The sequence below is a fragment of the Pleurodeles waltl genome, chromosome 4_1 (genome assembly GCF_031143425.1).
Source record: "Pleurodeles waltl isolate 20211129_DDA chromosome 4_1, aPleWal1.hap1.20221129, whole genome shotgun sequence".
Classification (NCBI taxonomy): domain Eukaryota; kingdom Metazoa; phylum Chordata; class Amphibia; order Caudata; family Salamandridae; genus Pleurodeles; species Pleurodeles waltl.
This window is the reverse complement of record NC_090442.1, coordinates 40704694-40723947: the sequence shown is the minus strand read 5'-3', so window position 1 is coordinate 40723947 and position 19254 is coordinate 40704694. Positions and strand designations below refer to the sequence as shown.

The following is a 19254-nucleotide window of genomic DNA, read 5'->3' as shown; positions in this document are numbered from 1 at the left end:
ATCAAATTGATTGTTATAATAAATCCCACAACTTCCAGTTGTTGGATTTAATATAACTAGTGCAGGTAAAAAGTTTAGACTTTACCTAAAAAGTTGCCAATTTCAGCTCTGCATTGTTTTTGCTGCTGTGCTCTGATTGGCCAGCCTGCAGCAGCTTCTGCCAGGCTACTTTAATGAGGTGTGAAGTGGCCTGACTTCACACAAAGGAATGTGCTTGGGGGAGAGAATCTCCCCTCAGCAGATGGTGAAGCAGGAAGGGGGAGGGCTGCCAAACTGGTCTTCAAAGGCAGAGAAGGACATCTGGAGCACCCAGCAACACCCCCACATCCTGCAACCCCAGACAGCTAGGTGCCCCCTTGATTAGATTAGGAGAGGGCAGGAGAGGGGTGTGTTTATGATTTTTAGCCACACCAGTGGGTGGGCTCAGCCAGATCTCTCCTCTAAAAATCAGATTCATCCATTTTGGATTTTTAGAGACTGTTGCCTTCTGGGATGGATTTTTGCCACACTTCCCAGGAAGTGGTCATCACAGGGGGACGACCCTGTCCCTGATTGGAGGACCAGGGCCCCCCTGCTTTTCACCCAGGAGCAAGGATAAAACTGGCAGACCTGCACCCACGCCTCAGATCCCCACCAAATTTCAAGAAGAAAGAACTACAAGGAGAAGAAGGACTGCCCTGCTGGACCCCTGGCCTGCACCTGGACCCTGCACTCAGAAAGACTGCACCAGCTGCACACTTGGGCTTCACCACAAGAAGGACTTTGCCTGGCTTCCACTGGTTCAAGGAGGGACTCCCTGTTTGCTACAGGTGAAAAATTGCTAACCAGAGTCCCCTGCACCAACTCCTGAAAAAGTGACCAGCTGACCACTGTCCAGTGGCCAAAAAGGAGTTTGCGCCAGGTGCATTCTGGGAGTTGAAGTCCGCACTTCCCAAGGACCATCACAGAACTTCTGGACCCTTGGGGTGAGCTGTGGACCCCAAAAGAACCTTAAAAGAACATCTGGGTGAAGCCCCAGAAGTTTGGAAAAGATTGGAGAATTTTTGGAAAAAAGCTCCATAAAGTGACCGACCCGACGCGGAAATTCTAGCCGGCTTGCCTCAACCGCGACCCGGCCTGACTTCGTGGTTCGTCCTGGTAAAGAAAAACATCCAAAAAAGAGACTAAGTCCGAACGTAAAAAGTTGACCGGGACCTTCCAGCCATCGTATCCGAGAAGGGCTCCACGGACGTCGGATCAAGATCCAGGTTTACCCCGGTCGAAGGATTTTCATCTCGAAAAAACGACTAAGTCCGAAGGTAAAAATCACCACCAAGGAAACCGACTTCGCGTATCCGGACAAGGGCTCCAGGAGGTCGGATCCAACTGGCAGGTTCGTCCCGGTGAAGAAAAACTTCAAAATAAAGACTAAGTCAGAAGGTAACTTTTTAACCGAGGCTTCCCGCGACCTGTAGCCGAGCAGGGCTCCATCGCGGTCGGCCTGAAAGTTTGACTTTGTCCCGGTCCTGGTGCAACCAGATGACCCGATTGGCGCTTTTTGTTTCTATGCGCTAGAAAATAATAATACTTTAAAAATTCATATCTCCGGTTCCCCTGAACCGATTTTAATCGTTTTTGTGTCATTTTAAAGATAAAAATATAAGCTATTTTTATAAATTGGTTTTGGATTTTTAAACTGTTTCCTGTGTTTTATTTAATTACTGTTGTGTGATATTTGAATGCTTTACACTTTGTCTCCTAAGTTAAGCCTTGACGCTCGATGCCAAGCTACCAAGGGTAGAGCTGGGATTAATTTACTGAGACCTAACTGTACTTTTGTGGAGGTTTGTGGCTTGTTGCTAGGTGTAGGTACCTACCTGCCCTACCAATAACCCATTTTCCAACAGATAGTATATTGCAACAGAACCATTCCACTTCTTCACTGAAAAGAGTCATACTGGTTACCCAAATGTGCAGCGTGTCATTTTATACAGCTTTCTTTATTGAAATTAAACTTGGACTCACTTGAAATATTCTCTTTCAAAATGAATGTTTTGAGCTGCTGTGAATTTTATTTCTAGAGGTGGTGATAGGCTTTCAGGTACGTGCTTAGGTCAAGGCCCTGTTCATGTCACTTGTATAAACTAATTCAGGAAGCAAATTAGCAAGTCAAGAAATGGGAAGTCTGAACTACTGTCAAAGCAGTTTCATTCTCTTTTCAAATAATCCAAAAATACCATTGCAGCATAAAACAGAGTATTCAATAAAAAAAGAAAGGAGGATTAACGGCAAAAAAGCACATCATAAGATATGAAACTTTGGAAATTATCTAGATATTGTTTGAAAAAAGTCCTTTGATGGAAAGAAGATGAAGAACGGTATGGGATCCTGTCCTGCGCCCCTGTAATTGATATGTTCCACATCCATTCATACCACCTAACCCTAAACACCCAAACATATAGCAGTCAGTGACCATGTGGCCTAATGGATAAGGCGTCTGACTTTGGATCAGAAGATTGTGGGTTCGAGTCCCTTCATGGTTGAGTCTTTTTCTCACAGCACCCAACTTATCTTTACATACAAACTGGAAATACACTCTTACAATACTCCTTTCACTCTCACTCATTAAGAAAGCCCAATGCAAACTGCACAATCAGTCACGTTATGCCTTCAGCATTGCTACTTTTCTGTCTTTCTGCCATACCAAAGTACCTCTTCATAAATGCCACGGATATGCAATACGTATACAACAATAAGACATGGCACAATCATTCTGAACAGAACTGTGGGTAGATTCAGTGCAGGGAGTGTGTGCGTGCAGAAAGCAGAAACTATGCATGGGTAGAAGCTCTATGATTTTCTCCAGGAATAATGCAAATTGTCCCTCAGAAAAAGTATAGTACTAGAGAAGAATCATAAAGGATTGACACAATTGCTGCCTTTGCTGTTGCCCCAGTTGTGTAATCTGTCAAGGACTGGTCTCTTGCAGATTGAGTCACCTAGTTGCAATTGTGTGGTAAAAATCACCCTTACAACCATTTTTGCTATAAACTTGAGATCTTTCTGAGATACTATCTCACAGACTTCTTATGAATGAGGAACTCTGAAATTGTCACATTCCAATTTGTACGTCCTTAAAACTCTGCTGGTTATTCAAATGGGCAGATTGTTTTTTAAATTCCTTTCTGTCTCAAGTTGTAGTTATATTGATACAGAGGCATAATTGTTGAATGATATATATTGGTTTGATTGAAATATGTTCGTAGAGGTGGTGATAGGCTTTCTTTGTCTGTCTGAGAGCAAGGACGGGTTAACGTCTTTTTCCAAGAGCAGTTTGTTGTGAAAGGTATCAGGCAAAGGAGTATGTATTGTGATGTGGTTCTCTGACTGCTTCTGTCCACTTGCCAAAAGTTCCAAGAGCCTATGATAGCACAAAAACGGTAAGATTGAAGTGGTGGGTGCCGGAGGTTTAAAATGGTCAGTTTAATTAAAGACAGAAAAGTGAAACGAATGACTGCAGAAATACTGTATGTGGCCATGAACTGAGATGAAAGGATGATTTTGGAACTCTGTCTTGCAGATTTACCCTCAATGCCGCAATGGATAGGGAACTACTCTCACAGACCAGGGTGTGTAAGTTTAAGTCTATCTGAGGTGCACACCCAGAACTAATACATTTTTGCTGAAACCTAATCATATTGTTTACTCTTCCTCGTAGCAGCTTGCCAGGGTGATAGTATATTGCAACAGAACCATTCCACTTCTTCACTGAAAAGAGTCATACTGGTTACCCAAATGTTCAGCGTGTCATTTTATACAGCTTTCTTTATTGAAATTAAACTTGGACTCACTTGAAATATTCTCTTTCAAAATGAATGTTTTGAGCTGCTGTGAATTTTATTTCTAGAGGTGGTGATAGGCTTTCAGGTACGTGCTTAGGTCAAGGCCCTGTTCATGTCACTTGTATAAACTAATTCAGGAAGCAAAATAGCAAGTCAAGAAATGGGAAGTCTGAACTACTGTCAAAGCAGTTTCATTCTCTTTTCAAATAATCCAAAAATACCATTGCAGCATAAAACAGAGTATTCAATAAAAAAAGAAAGGAGGATTAACGGCAAAAAAGCACATCATAAGATATGAAACTTTGGAAATTATCTAGATATTGTTTGAAAAAAGTCCTTTGATGGAAAGAAGATGAAGAACGGTATGGGATCCTGTCCTGCGCCCCTGTAATTGATATGTTCCACATCCATTCATACCACCTAACCCTAAACACCCAAACATATAGCAGTCAGTGACCATGTGGCCTAATGGATAAGGAGTCTGACTTTGGATCAGAACATTGTGGGTTCGAGTCCCTTCATGGTTGAGTCTTTTTCTCACAGCACCCAACTTATCTTTACATACAAACTGGAAATACACTCTTACAATACTCCTTTCACTCTCACTCATTAAGAAAGCCCAATGCAAACTGCACAATCAGTCACGTTATGCCTTCAGCATTGCTACTTTTCTGTCTTTCTGCCATACCAAAGTACCTCTTCATAAATGCCACGGATATGCAATACGTATACAACAATATGACATGGCACAATCATTCTGAACAGAACTGTGGGTAGATTCAGTGCAGGGAGTGTGTGCGTGCAGAAAGCAGAAACTATGCATGGGTAGAGGCTCTATGATTTTCTCCAGGAATAATGCAAATTGACCCTCAGAAAAAGTATAGTACTAGAGAAGAATCATAAAGGATTGACACAATTGCTGCCTTTGCTGATGCCCCAGTTGTGTAATCTGTCAAGGACTGGTCTCTTGCAGATTGAGGCACCTAGTTGCAATTGTGTGGTAAAAATCACCCTTACAACCATTTTTGCTATAAACTTGAGATCTTTCTGAGATACTATCTCACAGACTTCTTATGAATGAGGAACTCTGAAATTCTCACATTCCAATTTGTACGTCCTTAAAACTCTGCTGGTTATTCAAATGGGCAGATTGTTTTTTAAATTCCTTTCTGTCTCGAGTTGTAGTTATATTGATACAGAGGCATAATTGTTGAATGATATATATTGGTTTGATTGAAATATGTTCGTAGAGGTGGTGATAGGCTTTCTGTGTCTGTCTGAGAGCAAGGACCGGTTAACGTCTTTTTCCAAGAGCAGTTTGTTGTGAAAGGTATCAGGCAAAGGAGTATGTATTGTGATGTGGTTCTCTGACTGCTTCTGTCCACTTGCCAAAAGTTCCAAGGCCCTATGATGGCACAAAAACTGTAAGATTGAAGTGGTGGGTGCCGGAGGTTTAAAATGGTCAGTTTAATTAAAGACAGAAAAGTGAAATGAATGACTGCAGAAATACTGTATGTGGCCATGAACTGAGATGAAAGGATGATTTTGGAACTCTGTCTTGCAGATTACCCTCAATGCCGCAATGGATAGGGCACTACTCTCACAGACCAGGGTGTGTAAGTTTAAGTCTATCTGAGGTGCACACCCTGAACTAATACATTTTTGCTGAAACCTAATCATATTGTTTGCTCTTCCTCGTAGCAGCTTGCCAGGGTGATAGTATATTGCAACAGAACCATTCCACTTCTTCACTGAAAAGAGTCATACTGGTTACCCAAATGTGCAGCGTGTCATTTTATACAGCTTTCTTTATTGAAATTAAACTTGGACTCACTTGAAATATTCTCTTTCAAAATGAATGTTTTGAGCTGCTGTGAATTTTATTTCTAGAGGTGGTGACAGGCTTTCAGGTACGTGCTTAGGTCAAGGCCCTGTTCATGTCACTTGTATAAGCTAATTCAGGGAGCAAATTAGCAAATCAAAAAATGGGAAGTCTGAACTGCTGTCAAAGCAGTTTCATTCTCTTTTCAAATAATCCAAAAATACCATTGCAGCATAAAACAGAGTATTCAATAAAAGAAGAAAGGAGGATTAACGGCAAAAAAGCACATCATAAGATATGAAACTTTGGAAATTATCTAGATATTGTTTGAAAAAACTCCTTTGATGGAAAGAAGATGAAGAACGGTATGGGATCCTGTCCTGCGCCCCTGTAATTGATATGTTCCACATCCATTCATACCACCTAACCCTAAACACCCAAACATATAGCAGTCAGTGACCATGTGGCCTAATGGATAAGGCGTCTGACTTTGGATCAGAAGATTGTGGGTTCGAGTCCCTTCATGGTTGAGTCTTATTCTCACAGCACCCAACTTATCTTTACATACAAACTGGAAATACACTCTTACAATACTCCTTTCACTCTCACTCATTAAGAAAGCCCAATGCAAACTGCACAATCAGTCACGTTATGCCTTCAGCATTGCTACTTTTCTGTCTTTCTGCCTTACCAAAGTACCTCTTCATAAATGCCACGGATATGCAATACGTATACAACAATATGACATGGCACAATCATTCTGAACAGAACTGTGGGTAGAATCAGTGCAGGGAGTGTGTGCGTGCAGAAAGCAGAAACTATGCATGGGTAGAGGCTCTATGATTTTCTCCAGGATTAATGCAAATTGTCCCTCAGAAAAAGTATAGTACTAGAGAAGAATCGTAAAGGATTGACACAATTGCTGCCTTTGCTGATGCCCCAGTTGTGTAATCTGTCAAGGACTGGTCTCTTGCAGATTGAGGCACCTAGTTGCAATTGTGTGGTAAAAATCACCCTTACAACCATTTTTGCTATAAACTTGAGATCTTTCTGAGATACTATCTCACAGACTTCTTATGAATGAGGAACTCTGAAATTCTCACATTCCAATTTGTACGTCCTTAAAAACTCTGCTGGTTATTCAAATGGGCAGATTGTTTGTTAAATTCCTTTCTGTCTCGAGTTGTAGTTATATTGATACAGAGGCATAATTGTTGAATGATATATATTGGTTTGATTGAAATATGTTCGTAGAGGTGGTGATAGGCTTTCTGTGTCTGTCTGAGAGCAAGGACCGGTTAACGTCTTTTTCCAAGAGCAGTTTGTTGTGAAAGGTATCAGGCAAAGGAGTATGTATTGTGATGTGGTTCTCTGACTGCTTCTGTCCACTTGCCAAAAGTTCCAAGGCCCTATGATAGCACAAAAACAGTAAGATTGAAGTGGTGGGTGCCGGAGGTTTAAAATGGTCAGTTTAATTAAAGACAGAAAAGTGAAACGAATGACTGCAGAAATACTGTATGTGGCCATGAACTGAGATGAAAGGATGATTTTGGAACTCTGTCTTGCAGATTACCCTCAATGCCGCAATGGATAGGGCACTACTCTCACCGACCAGGGTGTGTAAGTTTAAGTCTATCTGAGGTGCACACCCTGAACTAATACATTTTTGCTGAAACCTAATGATACTGTTTACTCTTCCTCGTAGCAGCTTGCCAGGGTGATAGTATATTGCAACAGAATCATTCCACTTCTTCACTGAAAAGAGTCATGCTGGTTACCCAAATGTGCAGCGTGTCATTTTATACAACTTTCTTTATTGAAATTAACCTTGGACTCACTTGAAATATTCTATTTCAAAATGAATGCTTTGAGCTGCTGTGAATTTTATATCTAGAGGTGGTGACAGGCTTTCAGGTACGTGCTTAGGTCAAGGCCCTGTTCATGTCACTTGTATAAGCTAATTCAGGGAGCAAATTAGCAAGTCAAGAAATGGGAAGTCTGAACTACTGTCAAAGCAGTTTCATTCTCTTTTCAAATAATCCAAAAATACCATTGCAGCATAAAACAGAGTATTCAATAAAAGAAGAAAGGAGGATTAACGGCAAAAAAGCACAGCATAAGATATGAAACTTTGGAAATTATCTAGATATTGTTTGAAAAAACTCCTTTGATGGAAAGAAGATGAAGAAGGGTATGGGATCCTGTCCTGCGCACCTGTAATTGATATGTTCCACATCCATTCATACCACCTAACCCTAAACACCCAAACATATGGCAGTCAGTGACCATGTGGCCTAATGGATAAGGCGTCTGACCTTGGCTCAGAACATTGAGGTTTTGAGTCCCTTCATGGTTGAGTCTTTTTCTCACAGCACCCAACTTATCTTTACATACAAACTGGAAACACACTCTTACAATACTCCTTTCACTCTCACTCATTAAGAAAGCCCAATGCAAACTGCACAATCAGTCACGTTATGCCTTCAGCATTGCTACTTTTCTGTCTTTCTGCCATACCAAAGTACCTCTTCATAAATGCCTTGGATATGCAATACGTATACAACAATATGACATGGCACAATCATTCTGAACAGAACTGTGGGTAGATTCAGTGCAGGGAGTGTGTGCGTGCAGAAAGCAGAAACTATGCATGGATAGAAGCTCTATGATTTTCTCCAGGAATAATGCAAATTGTCCCTCAGAAAAAGTATAGTACTAGAGAAGAATCATAAAGGATTGACACAATTGCTGCCTTTGCTGTTGCCCCAGTTGTGTAATCTGTCAAGGACTGGTCTCTTGCAGATTGAGGCACCTAGTTGCAATTGTGTGGTAAAAATCACCCTTACAACCATTTTTGCTATAAACTTGAGATCTTTCTGAGATACTATCTCACAGACTTCTTATGAATGAGGAACTCTGAAATTGTCATATTCCAATTTGTACGTCCTTAAAACTATGCTGGTTATTCAAATGGGCAGATTGTTTTTTAAATTCCTTTCTGTCTCAAGTTGTAGTTATATTGATACATAGGCATAATTGTTGAATGATATATATTGGTTTGATTGAAATATGTTCGTAGAGGTGGTGATAGGCTTTCTGTGTCTGTCTGAGAGCAAGGACCGGTTAACGTCTTTTTCCAAGAGCAGTTTATTGTGAAAGGTATCAGGCAACGGAGTATGTATTGTGATGTGGTTCTCTGACTGCTTCTGTCCACTTGCCAAAAGTTCCAAGGCCCTATGATTGCACAAAAATGGTAAGATTGAAGTGGTGGGTGCCGGAGGTTTAAAATGGTCAGTTTAATTAAAGACAGAAAAGTGAAACGAATGACTGCAGAAATACTGTATGTGGCCATGAACTGAGATGAAAGGATGATTTTAGAACTCTGTCTTGCAGATTACCCTCAATGCCGCAATAGATAGGGCACTACTCTCACAGACCAGGGTGTGTAAGTTTAAGTCTATCTGAGGTGCACACCCTGAACTAATACATTTTTGCTGAAACCTAATCATATTGTTTACTCTTCCTCGTAGCAGCTTGCCAGGGTGATAGTATATTGCAACAGAACCATTCCACTTCTTCACTGAAAAGTGTCATGCTGGTTACCCAAATGAGCAGCGTGTAATTTTATACAGCTTTCTTTATTGAAATTAAACTTGGACTCACTTGAAATATTCTCTTTCAAAATGAATGTTTTGAGCTGCTGTGACTTTTATTTCTAGAGGTGGTGACAGGCTTTCAGGTACGTGCTTAGGTCAAGGCCCTGTTCATGTCACTTGTAGAAGCTAATTCAGGGAGCAAATTAGCAAGTCAAGAAATGGGAAGTCTGAACTACTGTGAAAGCAGTTTCATTTTCTTTTCAAATAATCCAAAAATACCATTGCAGCATAAAACAGAGTATTCAATAAAAGAAGAAAGGAGGATTAACAGCAAAAAAGCACATCATAAGATATGAAACTTTGGAAATTATCTAGATATTGTTTGAAAAAACTCCTTTGATGGAAAGAAGATGAAGAACGGTATGGGATCCTGTCCTGCGCACCTGTAATTGATATGTTCCACATCCATTCATACCACCTAACCCTAAACACCCAAACATGTTGCAGTCAGTCACCATGTGGCCTAATGGATAAGGCGTCTGACTTCGGATCAGAAGATTGAGGGTTCGAGTCCCTTCATGGTTGAGTCTTTTTCTCACAGCACACAACTTATCTTTACATACAAACTGGAAACACACGCTTACAATACTCCTTTCACTCTCACTCATTAAGAAAGCCCAATGCAAACTGCACAATCAGTCACGTTATGCCTTCAGCATTGCTACTTTTCTGTCTTTCTGCCATACCAAAGTACCTCTTCATAAATGCCATGGATATGCAATACGTATACAACAATATGACATGGCACAATCATTCTGAACAGAACTGTGGGTAGATTCAGTGCAGGGAGTGTGTGCGTGCAGAAAGCAGAAACTATGCATGGGTAGAAGCTCTATGATTTTCTCCAGGAATAATGCAAATTGTCCCTCAGAAAAAGTATAGTACTAGAGAAGAATCAAAGGATTGACACAATTGCTGCCTTTGCTGTTGCCCCAGTTGTGTAATCTGTCAAGGACTGGTCTCTTGCAGATTGAGGCACCTAGTTGCAATTGTGTGGTAAAAATCACCCTTACAACCATTTTTGCTATAAACTTGAGATCTTTCTGAGATACTATTTCACAGACTTCTTATGAATGAGGAACTCTGAAATTGTCACATTCCAATTTGTACGTCCTTAAAACTATGCTGGTTATTCAAATGGGCAGATTGTTTTTTAAATTCCTTTCTGTCTCTAGTTGTAGTTATATTGATACAGAGGCATAATTGTTGAATGATATATATTGGTTTGATTGAAATATGTTCATAGAGGTGGTGATAGGCTTTCTGTGTCTGTCTGAGAGCAAGGACCGGTTAACGTCTTTTTCCAAGAGCAGTTTGTTGTGAAAGGTATCAGGCAAATGAGTATGTATTGTGATGTGGTTCTCTGACTGCTTCTGTCCACTTGCCAAAAGTTCCATGGCCCTATGATAGCACAAAAACTGTAAGATTGAAGTGGTGGGAGCCGGAGGTTTAAAATGGTCAGTTTAATTAAAGACAGAAAAGTGAAACGAATGACTGCAGAAATACTGTATGTGGCCATGAACTGAGATGAAAGGATGATTTTGGAACTCTGTCTTGCAGATTACCCTCAATGCCGCAATGGATAGGGCACTACTCTCACAGACCAGGGTGTGTAAGTTTAAGTCTATCTGAGGTGCACAACCTGAACTAATACCTTTTTGCTGAAACCTAATCATATTGTTTACTCTTCCTCGTAGCAGATTGCCAGGGTGATAGTATATTGCAACAGAACCATTCCACTTCTTCACTGAAAAGAGTCATGCTGGTTACCCAAATATGCAGCTTGTCATTTTATACAGCTTTCTTTATTGAAATTAAACTTGGACTCACTTGAAATATTCTCTTTCAAAATGAATGTTTGAGCTGCTGTGAATTTTATTTCTAGAGGTGGTGACAGGCTTTCAGGTACGTGCTTAGGTCAAGGCCCTGTTCATGTCACTTGTATAAGCTAATTCAGGGAGCAAATTAGCAAATCAAGAAATGGGAAGTCTGAACTACTGTCAAAGCAGTTTCATTCTCTTTTCAAATAATCCAAAAATACCATTGCAGCATAAAACAGAGTATTCAATAAAAGAAGAAAGGAGGATTAACGGCAAAAAAGCACAGCATAAGATATGAAACTTTGGAAATTATCTAGATATTATTTGAAAAAACTCCTTTGATGGAAAGAAGATGAAGAACGGTATGGGATCCTGTCCTGCGCACCTGTAATTGATATGTTCCACATCCATTCATACCACCTAACCCTAAACACCCAAACACATTGCAGTCAGTGACCATGTGGCCTAATGGTAAAGGCGTCTGACTTCGGATCAGAAGATTGAGGGTTCGAGTCCCTTCATGGTTGAGTCTTTTTCTCACAGCACCCAACTTATCTTTACATACAAACTGGAAACACACTCTTACAATACTCCTTTCACTCTCACTCATTAAGAAAGCCCAATGCAAACTGCACAATCAGTCACGTTATGCCTTCAGCATTGCTACTTTTCTGTCTTTCTGCCATACCAAAGTACCTCTTCATAAATGTCTTGGATATGCAATACGTATACAACAATATGACATGGCACAATCATTCTGAACAGAACTGTGGGTAGATTCAGTGCAGGGAGTGTGTGCGTGCAGAAAGCAGAAACTATGCATGGATAGAAGCTCTATGATTTTCTCCAGGAATAATGCAAATTGTCCCTCAGAAAAAGTATAGTACTAGAGAAGAATCATAAAGGATTGACACAATTGCTGCCTTTGCTGTTGCCCCAGTTGTGTAATCTGTCAAGGACTGGTCTCTTGCAGATTGAGGCACCTAGTTGCAATTGTGTGGTAAAAATCACCCTTACAACCATTTTTGCTATAAACTTGAGATCTTTCTGAGATACTATCTCACAGACTTCTTATGAATGAGGAACTCTGAAATTGTCATATTCCAATTTGTACGTCCTTAAAACTATGCTGGTTATTCAAATGGGCAGATTGTTTTTTAAATTCCTTTCTGTCTCGAGTTGTAGTTATATTGATACAGAGACATAATTGTTGAATGATATATATTGGTTTGTGTTAGAAATGGGGTCTTTGGTTGACAGTCAGGTTACCCCCTGTTCAAGCAAGGACCCTCACTCTAGTTAGGATAAAAGAGAATCACCCTCAGCTAACCCCTGCTTACCCCCTTGGTAGCTTGGCAGAGCAGTAGGCTTAACCTCAGAGTGCTGGGCGTAAAGTATTTGTACCAACACACACAGTAACTTAATGAAAACACTACAAAATGACACAACACCAGTTTAGAAAAATAGGAAATATTTATCTAGACAAAACAAGACCAAAACGACAAAAATCCAACATACACAAGTCAAGTTATGATTTTTTAAAGGTTTAAAATAAAAAGAGTCTTTAGGTAGTTGTAACACCACACTAGCGCTGCTAGCGTGAAAATGTACCTGGTTTGCGGCAAAAATAACCCCGCACGGGCGGTGTGCGTCGAAAATAACCCGGCACGGGTATATGCGTCGAAAACAGCTCGGCTCGGCGAGGCGCGTCGAAAAAGCCAGCCACGCGACGGTCCGAAGTCCCGCGGCGCTGGTTGCGATCTCTCAGCCTTCGTCAGCGATGCTGCGCGTCGTTTCTCCTGCTCCGGGCGTCGATTCTCCGGTCGCGTCTCCAGCGGCGTCGTTTCTCAGCTGCGGAGCCTGCGTCGCGTCGTTTTCTCAGCCGCGATCGGATTCGCGTCGATCTTTTCTCCGCACGGTGCGCGGTGCGTGTATTTTTGTCCTTAGGCTGCCAGCCTCTCCTTTCAGGGTCCCAGGAACTGGAAGGGCACCACAGAGCAGAGTAGGGGTCTCTCCAGAGACTCCAGGTGCTGGCAGGAAGAAGTCTTTGCTATCCCTGAGACTTCAATAACAGGAGGCAAGCTCTACATCAAGCCCTTGGAGATTTCTTCTTCAAGATGGAAGGCACACAAAGTCCAGTCTTTGCCCTCTTACTCTGGCAGAAGCAGCACTGCAGGAAAGCTCCACAAAGCACAGTCACAGGCAGGGCAGCACTTGTTCCTCAGCGATCAGCTCTTCTCCAGGCAGAGGTTCCCCTTGATTCCAGAAGTGTTTCTAAAGTTTGTAAGTTTGGGTGCCCTTCTTATACCCATTTTAGTCTTGGAAGTCACCTTCCTTCAAAGGGGACTCACACCTTCTTGTGAAATCCTGCCTTGCCCAGGCAAGGCCTCAGACACACACCAGGGGGCTGGAGACAGCATTGTCAGAGGCAGGCACAGTCCTTTCAGATGAGAGTGACCACTCCACCCCTCCCTCCTAGCAGAGATGGCTAATCAGGAATGCAGATCACACCCCAGCTCCCTTTGTGTCACTGTCTGGTGTGAGGTGAAAAACAACCCAACTGTCAACTGACCCAGACAGGGAATCCACAAACAAGGCAGAGTCACAGAATGGTTTAAGCAAGAAAAGGCTCACTTTCTAAAAGTGGCATTTTCAAACGCACAATCTCAAAATCAACTTTACTAAAAGATGCATTTTTAAATTGTGAGTTCAGGGATCCCAAACTCCACCTGTCCATCTACTCTCTAGGGGAATCTACACTTTAATCATATTTAAAGGTAGCCCCCATATTATCCTATGAGAGAGAGACAGACCTTGCAACAGTGAAAACGAAATTGGCAGTATTTCACTGTCAGGACATATAAACCACATTACTATATGTCCTACCTTATCCATACACTGCACCCTGCCCTTGGGGCTACCTAGGGCATACCTTAGGGGTGCCTTACATGTAAGGAAAGGGAAGGTTTAGGCCTGGCAAGTGGGTACACTTGCCAAGTCGAATTTACAGTGTAAAAATACACATACAGACACTGCAGTGGCAGGTCTGAGACATGATTACAGAGCTACTTATGTGGGTGGCACAACCAGTGCTGCAGGCCCACTAGTAGCATTTGATTTACAGGCCCTGGCACCTCTAGTGCACCTTACTAGGGACTTACTAGTAATTCAAATATGCCAATCATGGATAAACCACTTACATACAATTTAAACAGGAGCACTTGCACTTTAGCACTGGTTAGCAGTGGTAAAGTGCCCAGAGTAACAAAAACAGCAAAATCAGAGTCCAGCACACATCAACAACCTGGGGAACAGAGGCAAAAAGTTAAGGGAGACCACGCCAAGGATGAAAAGTCTAACACGTGTCCCCCCCAGCTAAAAGTGGGGAGCAACTACCCAACCTCATGGGAGTTCTCATCACTAAGGCGGAAGAACCTGGACAGACCATCAGCATTGGCGTGTTCTGTACCGGGTCGATGTTCCACCGTAAAGTCCATCCCCTGTAGGGAAATGGACCACCTCAACAGTTTTGGGTTCTCACCCCTCATCTGCATTAACCATCTGAGGGGTCTGTGGTCGGTCTGAACTCGGAAGTGAGTCCCAAACAAGTAGGGTCTTAGCTTCTTCAGTGCCCAGACCACAGCAAACGCTTCACGTTCTATGGCACTCCACCTACGTTCCCTGGGTAGTAACCTCCTGCTAATGAAGGCTACGGGTTGATCTAGGCCCTCTTCATTCAGCTGTGAGAGTACTGCTCCAATACCATGCTCTGAGGCGTCTGTCTGTACAACAAACTCCGTGGAGTAGTCAGGTGCCTTCAGCACCGGTGCTGTGCACATGGCAGCCTTCAGGGCATCAAAAGCGCTCTGGCAAGCCTCTGTCCAGATCACTTTCTTGGGTTGCTTCTTAGAAGTCAACTCAGTTAAGGGGGTAACAATGGTACCATATCCCTTAACGAACCTCCGATAGTATCCTGTGAGACCTAAAAAGGCTCTCACTTCAGTCTGGGTCTTGGGAGGCTCCCAAGCCAGAATCGTGTCAATCTTAGGCTGGAGGGGTGCCACCTGGCCACTCCCCACCTGGTGTCCTAAGTACACAACAGAACCCTGCCCTATTTGGCACTTGCTCGCCTTAATAGTGAGGCCTGCCTTCTGCAGGGCCTCTAACACTCTCCAGAGGTGTTGCAGGTGTTCCTCCCATGTGGAACTAAACACAGCAATGTCATCCAGGTAGGCGGCACTGAACTCATCCAGTCCTGCCAACACCTGGTTGACCAACCTCTGAAAGGTGGCAGGGGCATTCTTCATCCCAAAGGGCATCACATTGAAGTGGAAGTGCCCATCGGGGGTAGAGAATGCTGACCTCTCCTTTGCCCCTTCAGTTAAGGCAATCTGCCAGTACCCAGATGTTAAATCAAACGTACTGAGGTACTTGGCAGCTCCTAACCGATCAATGAGCTCATCAGCTCGGGGGATGGGGTGTGCGTCAGTCTTGCTGACCGCATTGAGACTCCGGTAGTCCACACAGAACCTAAGTTCTGGAGTGGCACCAGGGGCAGTAGCCTTTGGGACCAAGACCACTGGGCTGGCCCAAGGACTGCTGGAGTGCTCAATAACCCTTAGGGCTAACATCTTGGAGACTTCCTCCTTAATGCAAGCCCTCACCCTGTCAGTCACCCTGTAAACCTTATGTTTAACAGGTGTACTGTCCCCAGTGTCCACATCATGTGTGCACAGGTGTGTGACTCCTGGGATCAGGGAAAACAGTGAGGCGAACTGTCCCAGCACGTGGCGACAGTCCCTCTGCTGTTCCTCAGTCAGGGAGGGGGAGAGGATCACTCCCTCCACAGACCCATCTTTCTCTCCTGCAGACAGGAGGTCAGGAAGAGGCTCACTCTCTTCCTCCACCCCGTCATCTGTCGCTAGGAGCATGGATAGCTCAGTTCGCTCAAAGTGGGGTTTGAGGCGGTTGACATGTAGGACCCTCAAGGGGTTCCTGGGGGATTGCAAGTCTACCAGATAGGTGACCTCGCTCTTTCTTTCCACCACCTCAAAAGGCCCAGTCCACTTATCTTGGAGAGCCCTAGGCTCTACTGGTGCCATGACCCACACTTTTTGTCCAGGCTGAAACTCAACCAGAGTGGCATTCTGGTCGTACCACCGTTTCATGTCCTCCTGGCTTGCTTCCAGGTTCTCCTGAGCGAGACGCCTGAAGCGGGCAGTCTGGTTTCTTAGTGCCAGCATGTAGCTAAATACATCCTGGGGTGGTTTACTAGGAGCTTTCTCCAAAGCCTCCTTCACCAGACTGAGCGGTCCCCTCACAGGGTGGCCATAGATGAGCTCAAAGGGGCTAAAGCCAAGTCCCTTTTGAGGCACCTCCCTGTAAGCGAACAGAAGGCATGGCAAGAGGACGTCCCACTTACGCCTCAAGGGCTCTGACAGGCCCTGAATCATGCCTTTCAAGGTGCGGTTGAATCTCTCAACCAGACCATTACTTTGGGGGTGGTAAGGGGTGGTGAACTTGTAGGTTACCCCACACACCTTCCACAGAGACTTCATATAAGTGGATATGAAGTTTGTACCCCTATCAGATACTACCTCCTTGGGGAACCCCATGCGGGTAAAAACCCCCATCAAGGCACGTCCCACCACGGGGGCGGTGACCGTCCTTAGAGGAATAGCCTCTGGGTACCGTGTGGCATGGTCCACCAAGACCAGGATGAACCTGTTGCCCAGGGCTGTCTTGGGATCCAGAGGCCCCACAATGTCAATTCCTACCCTTTCAAAGGGAGTACTGACTACCGGTAAAGGTTGGAGGGGAGCTTTGCATTTCCCCCCACTCTTGCCACTTGCCTGACAAGTCTGACAAGATCTACAATAAGCAGCTGACTGCTTGTTCATCAAGGGCCAGTAAAAGTGGGAGACAAGCCTCTTATAGGTCTTGTCCTGCCCTAGATGTCCTGCCAAAGGCACATCATGAGCCAAACCCAGTAGGAAGGTCCTGAAGCCCTGGGGTACCACCAGCATACGAGCTGACCCCGGCTCAGGAACCTTAGGCTCACTATACAGGAGGCCATCCTCCCAATAAATCAGGTGAGTACCTGGCGCCCCGCCAGCCGCCTGGGCTGCAGCCTGCTGCCGCAGTCCCTCAAGAGTAGGGCATTCCTTCTGCGCTGTGCAGAATACTTCCCTGGTGGGTCCCCCTTCCTGCTGCCACTGCGACAGCTCAGGGACCTCCCCCAGTTCAGCCACCTGTTCCCCTGTAGGTTCCGGGGCATCACCCTCAGGCTCTGCCTCCTCCCGGACCGTGGGAACTTCTGGGGCGGGTTTCCCGCGCCTCCTGCCTCTCCTCTTCTTGGCGGTCCCCTGGGCCACTGTTTCAGGCTCCAGGGGCTCTTGACTACCCTGATTGGCTGCCATAGACCGGGTGGATACGCATACCCACCCAGGCAGACCCAACATCTCCAAGTGAGACCTGTGTTCCACCTCCTTCCAAGGGGAATCCTCCAGGTCGTTGCCTAGCAAACAATCAACAGGCATGGTTGGACTCACAGCTACTTTCCAGGAACCTGAGACCCCCCCCCATTCAAAGGGAACCTGCGCCACTCTGCAGAGGCGCTCAGAGTTGTCTACTGCAACTACTTGGTGAAGTACCCGGGGATCAATCTGCTCTTCAGACACCAGGTGACTCCTCACTGTAGTCACACTGGCTCCTGTGTCTCTCAGAGCCTCCACCCTCTGTCCATTGATGGTCACCCATTGCCTGTACTTCTTAGTGTTATCAGGCACTAGGTTTCTCTGGACCATCTCACTGTCCCCTAGTGAGACAAGGGTCATTTCTGCTGGTTCCCACCCACCTGAAACCAACTCCTCCCCAAGCGCTACACTGGCCAAACCCTGGGACGGTGCACCAGTGGGTGCCGGTGTACTTTTGGGGCATTTGGGGTCCCCCCTCACATGACCCACCTGGTCACATGAATAGCACTTACGTAGGGGACCACCTGCCATTGGCTTCCCTTTGGAGAACCATGGCCTCTTTTCACTGGGGGGTTGGGAATCCTTACCCTGGGAATCAGTTTGGGGCCCTTTAGAGAACTCATCCTGTTTGCCCTTACCCCCCCCTTTCTTCTGAGAGGGACCCTGCCCACCCTTGGCGTGGTCTCCCCCATACCTCTTTTGGACCCTGGTGCTCTCCCAGCGGTCCGCTTCCTGTGCAAGCTTCCTGGGGTCAGTCAGCTTGCTGTCAATGAGGTGCTGGCGCAGCTCTGGAAAACATAAACTGTACAAGTGCTCCCAAGCAATTAAATTGTAAAGCCCCTCATACGTGTTTACCTTACTGCCCTTCACCCAACCATCCAGTGACCTGCAACAAGAATCAACACATTCCAACCATGTTTGGGATTCCTTTCTCTTGTAGGATCTAAACTTCTCTTTGTACTGCTCAGGGGTGAGACCATACCTGGTAAGTAAGGCCTCCTTCATGGCAGGGTAGGTGAGACTCTGAGCATCCCCTAAGGCCGTCAGTGTGTCCCTCCCCTCTGCCTCAAAATGCTTCCACAAGGCTGCCCCCCAATGAGCTTCAGGGACCAGGTTCATGTGGAGAGCGGACTCATAACCCTTGAACCACAAGTAGATATCATCCTCCCTCTTATAATCCCTCACAAGGTCTTTTGGGATGTGTACCCTTCTCTCAGGCTGCACTGTAGAATTGCTGCCACCATCCCTACTGGACTGACTCCTCTGATCAATCTCTTTTAAACTGAGCTCATGAGCCATGTTTATCTTCCTTTCCTCAAGGGCCAGCTTTCTCTGTTCCACCTCAAGGGTCAGCTTTCTCTGTTCCCCCTCAAGGGTCAGTTTTCTCTGTTCCACCTCTAGACTGAGCCTTTTCAACTCCAACTGGTACTCCCTCTCTGCCTGTCTGTCCTGTAACTCTCCAGGTGTCAGACTCTTGGAGGACACACTGCTACCTGCCCTGGAGATTCTCCCCTGAGACATAGCAGGCCCACCCACTACATCAGTGTGAGTGACTTGCAACTCCTCTTCCCCCTCTGGCTCCTCATCTGTGTGCCCCTCAGCTGCTTTGGCTGCCACCCAGGCCCTCAGCGCCTTTTGCAGCTCAACCTTCTTGGATGA

At 44.7% G+C, this 19254-nt stretch overlaps 4 non-coding genes across 4 annotated transcripts; all 4 read left to right on the top strand.

The window, feature by feature from the left end:
* The first annotated feature begins 2449 nt into the window (after nt 1–2449).
* Nucleotides 2450–2522, top strand: TRNAQ-UUG (transfer RNA glutamine (anticodon UUG)). Its single transcript has one exon. It is a non-coding gene; the product is annotated as a tRNA-Gln (tRNA).
* A 3578-nt stretch (nt 2523–6100) lies between these two features.
* On the top strand, nt 6101–6173 carry TRNAQ-UUG (transfer RNA glutamine (anticodon UUG)). The gene has a single exon. It is a non-coding gene; the product is annotated as a tRNA-Gln (tRNA).
* A 3578-nt stretch (nt 6174–9751) lies between these two features.
* Nucleotides 9752–9825, top strand: TRNAR-UCG (transfer RNA arginine (anticodon UCG)). Its single transcript has one exon. It is a non-coding gene; the product is annotated as a tRNA-Arg (tRNA).
* A 1748-nt stretch (nt 9826–11573) lies between these two features.
* On the top strand, nt 11574–11646 carry TRNAR-UCG (transfer RNA arginine (anticodon UCG)). The gene has a single exon. It is a non-coding gene; the product is annotated as a tRNA-Arg (tRNA).
* Nucleotides 11647–19254: the final 7608 nt, after the last annotated feature.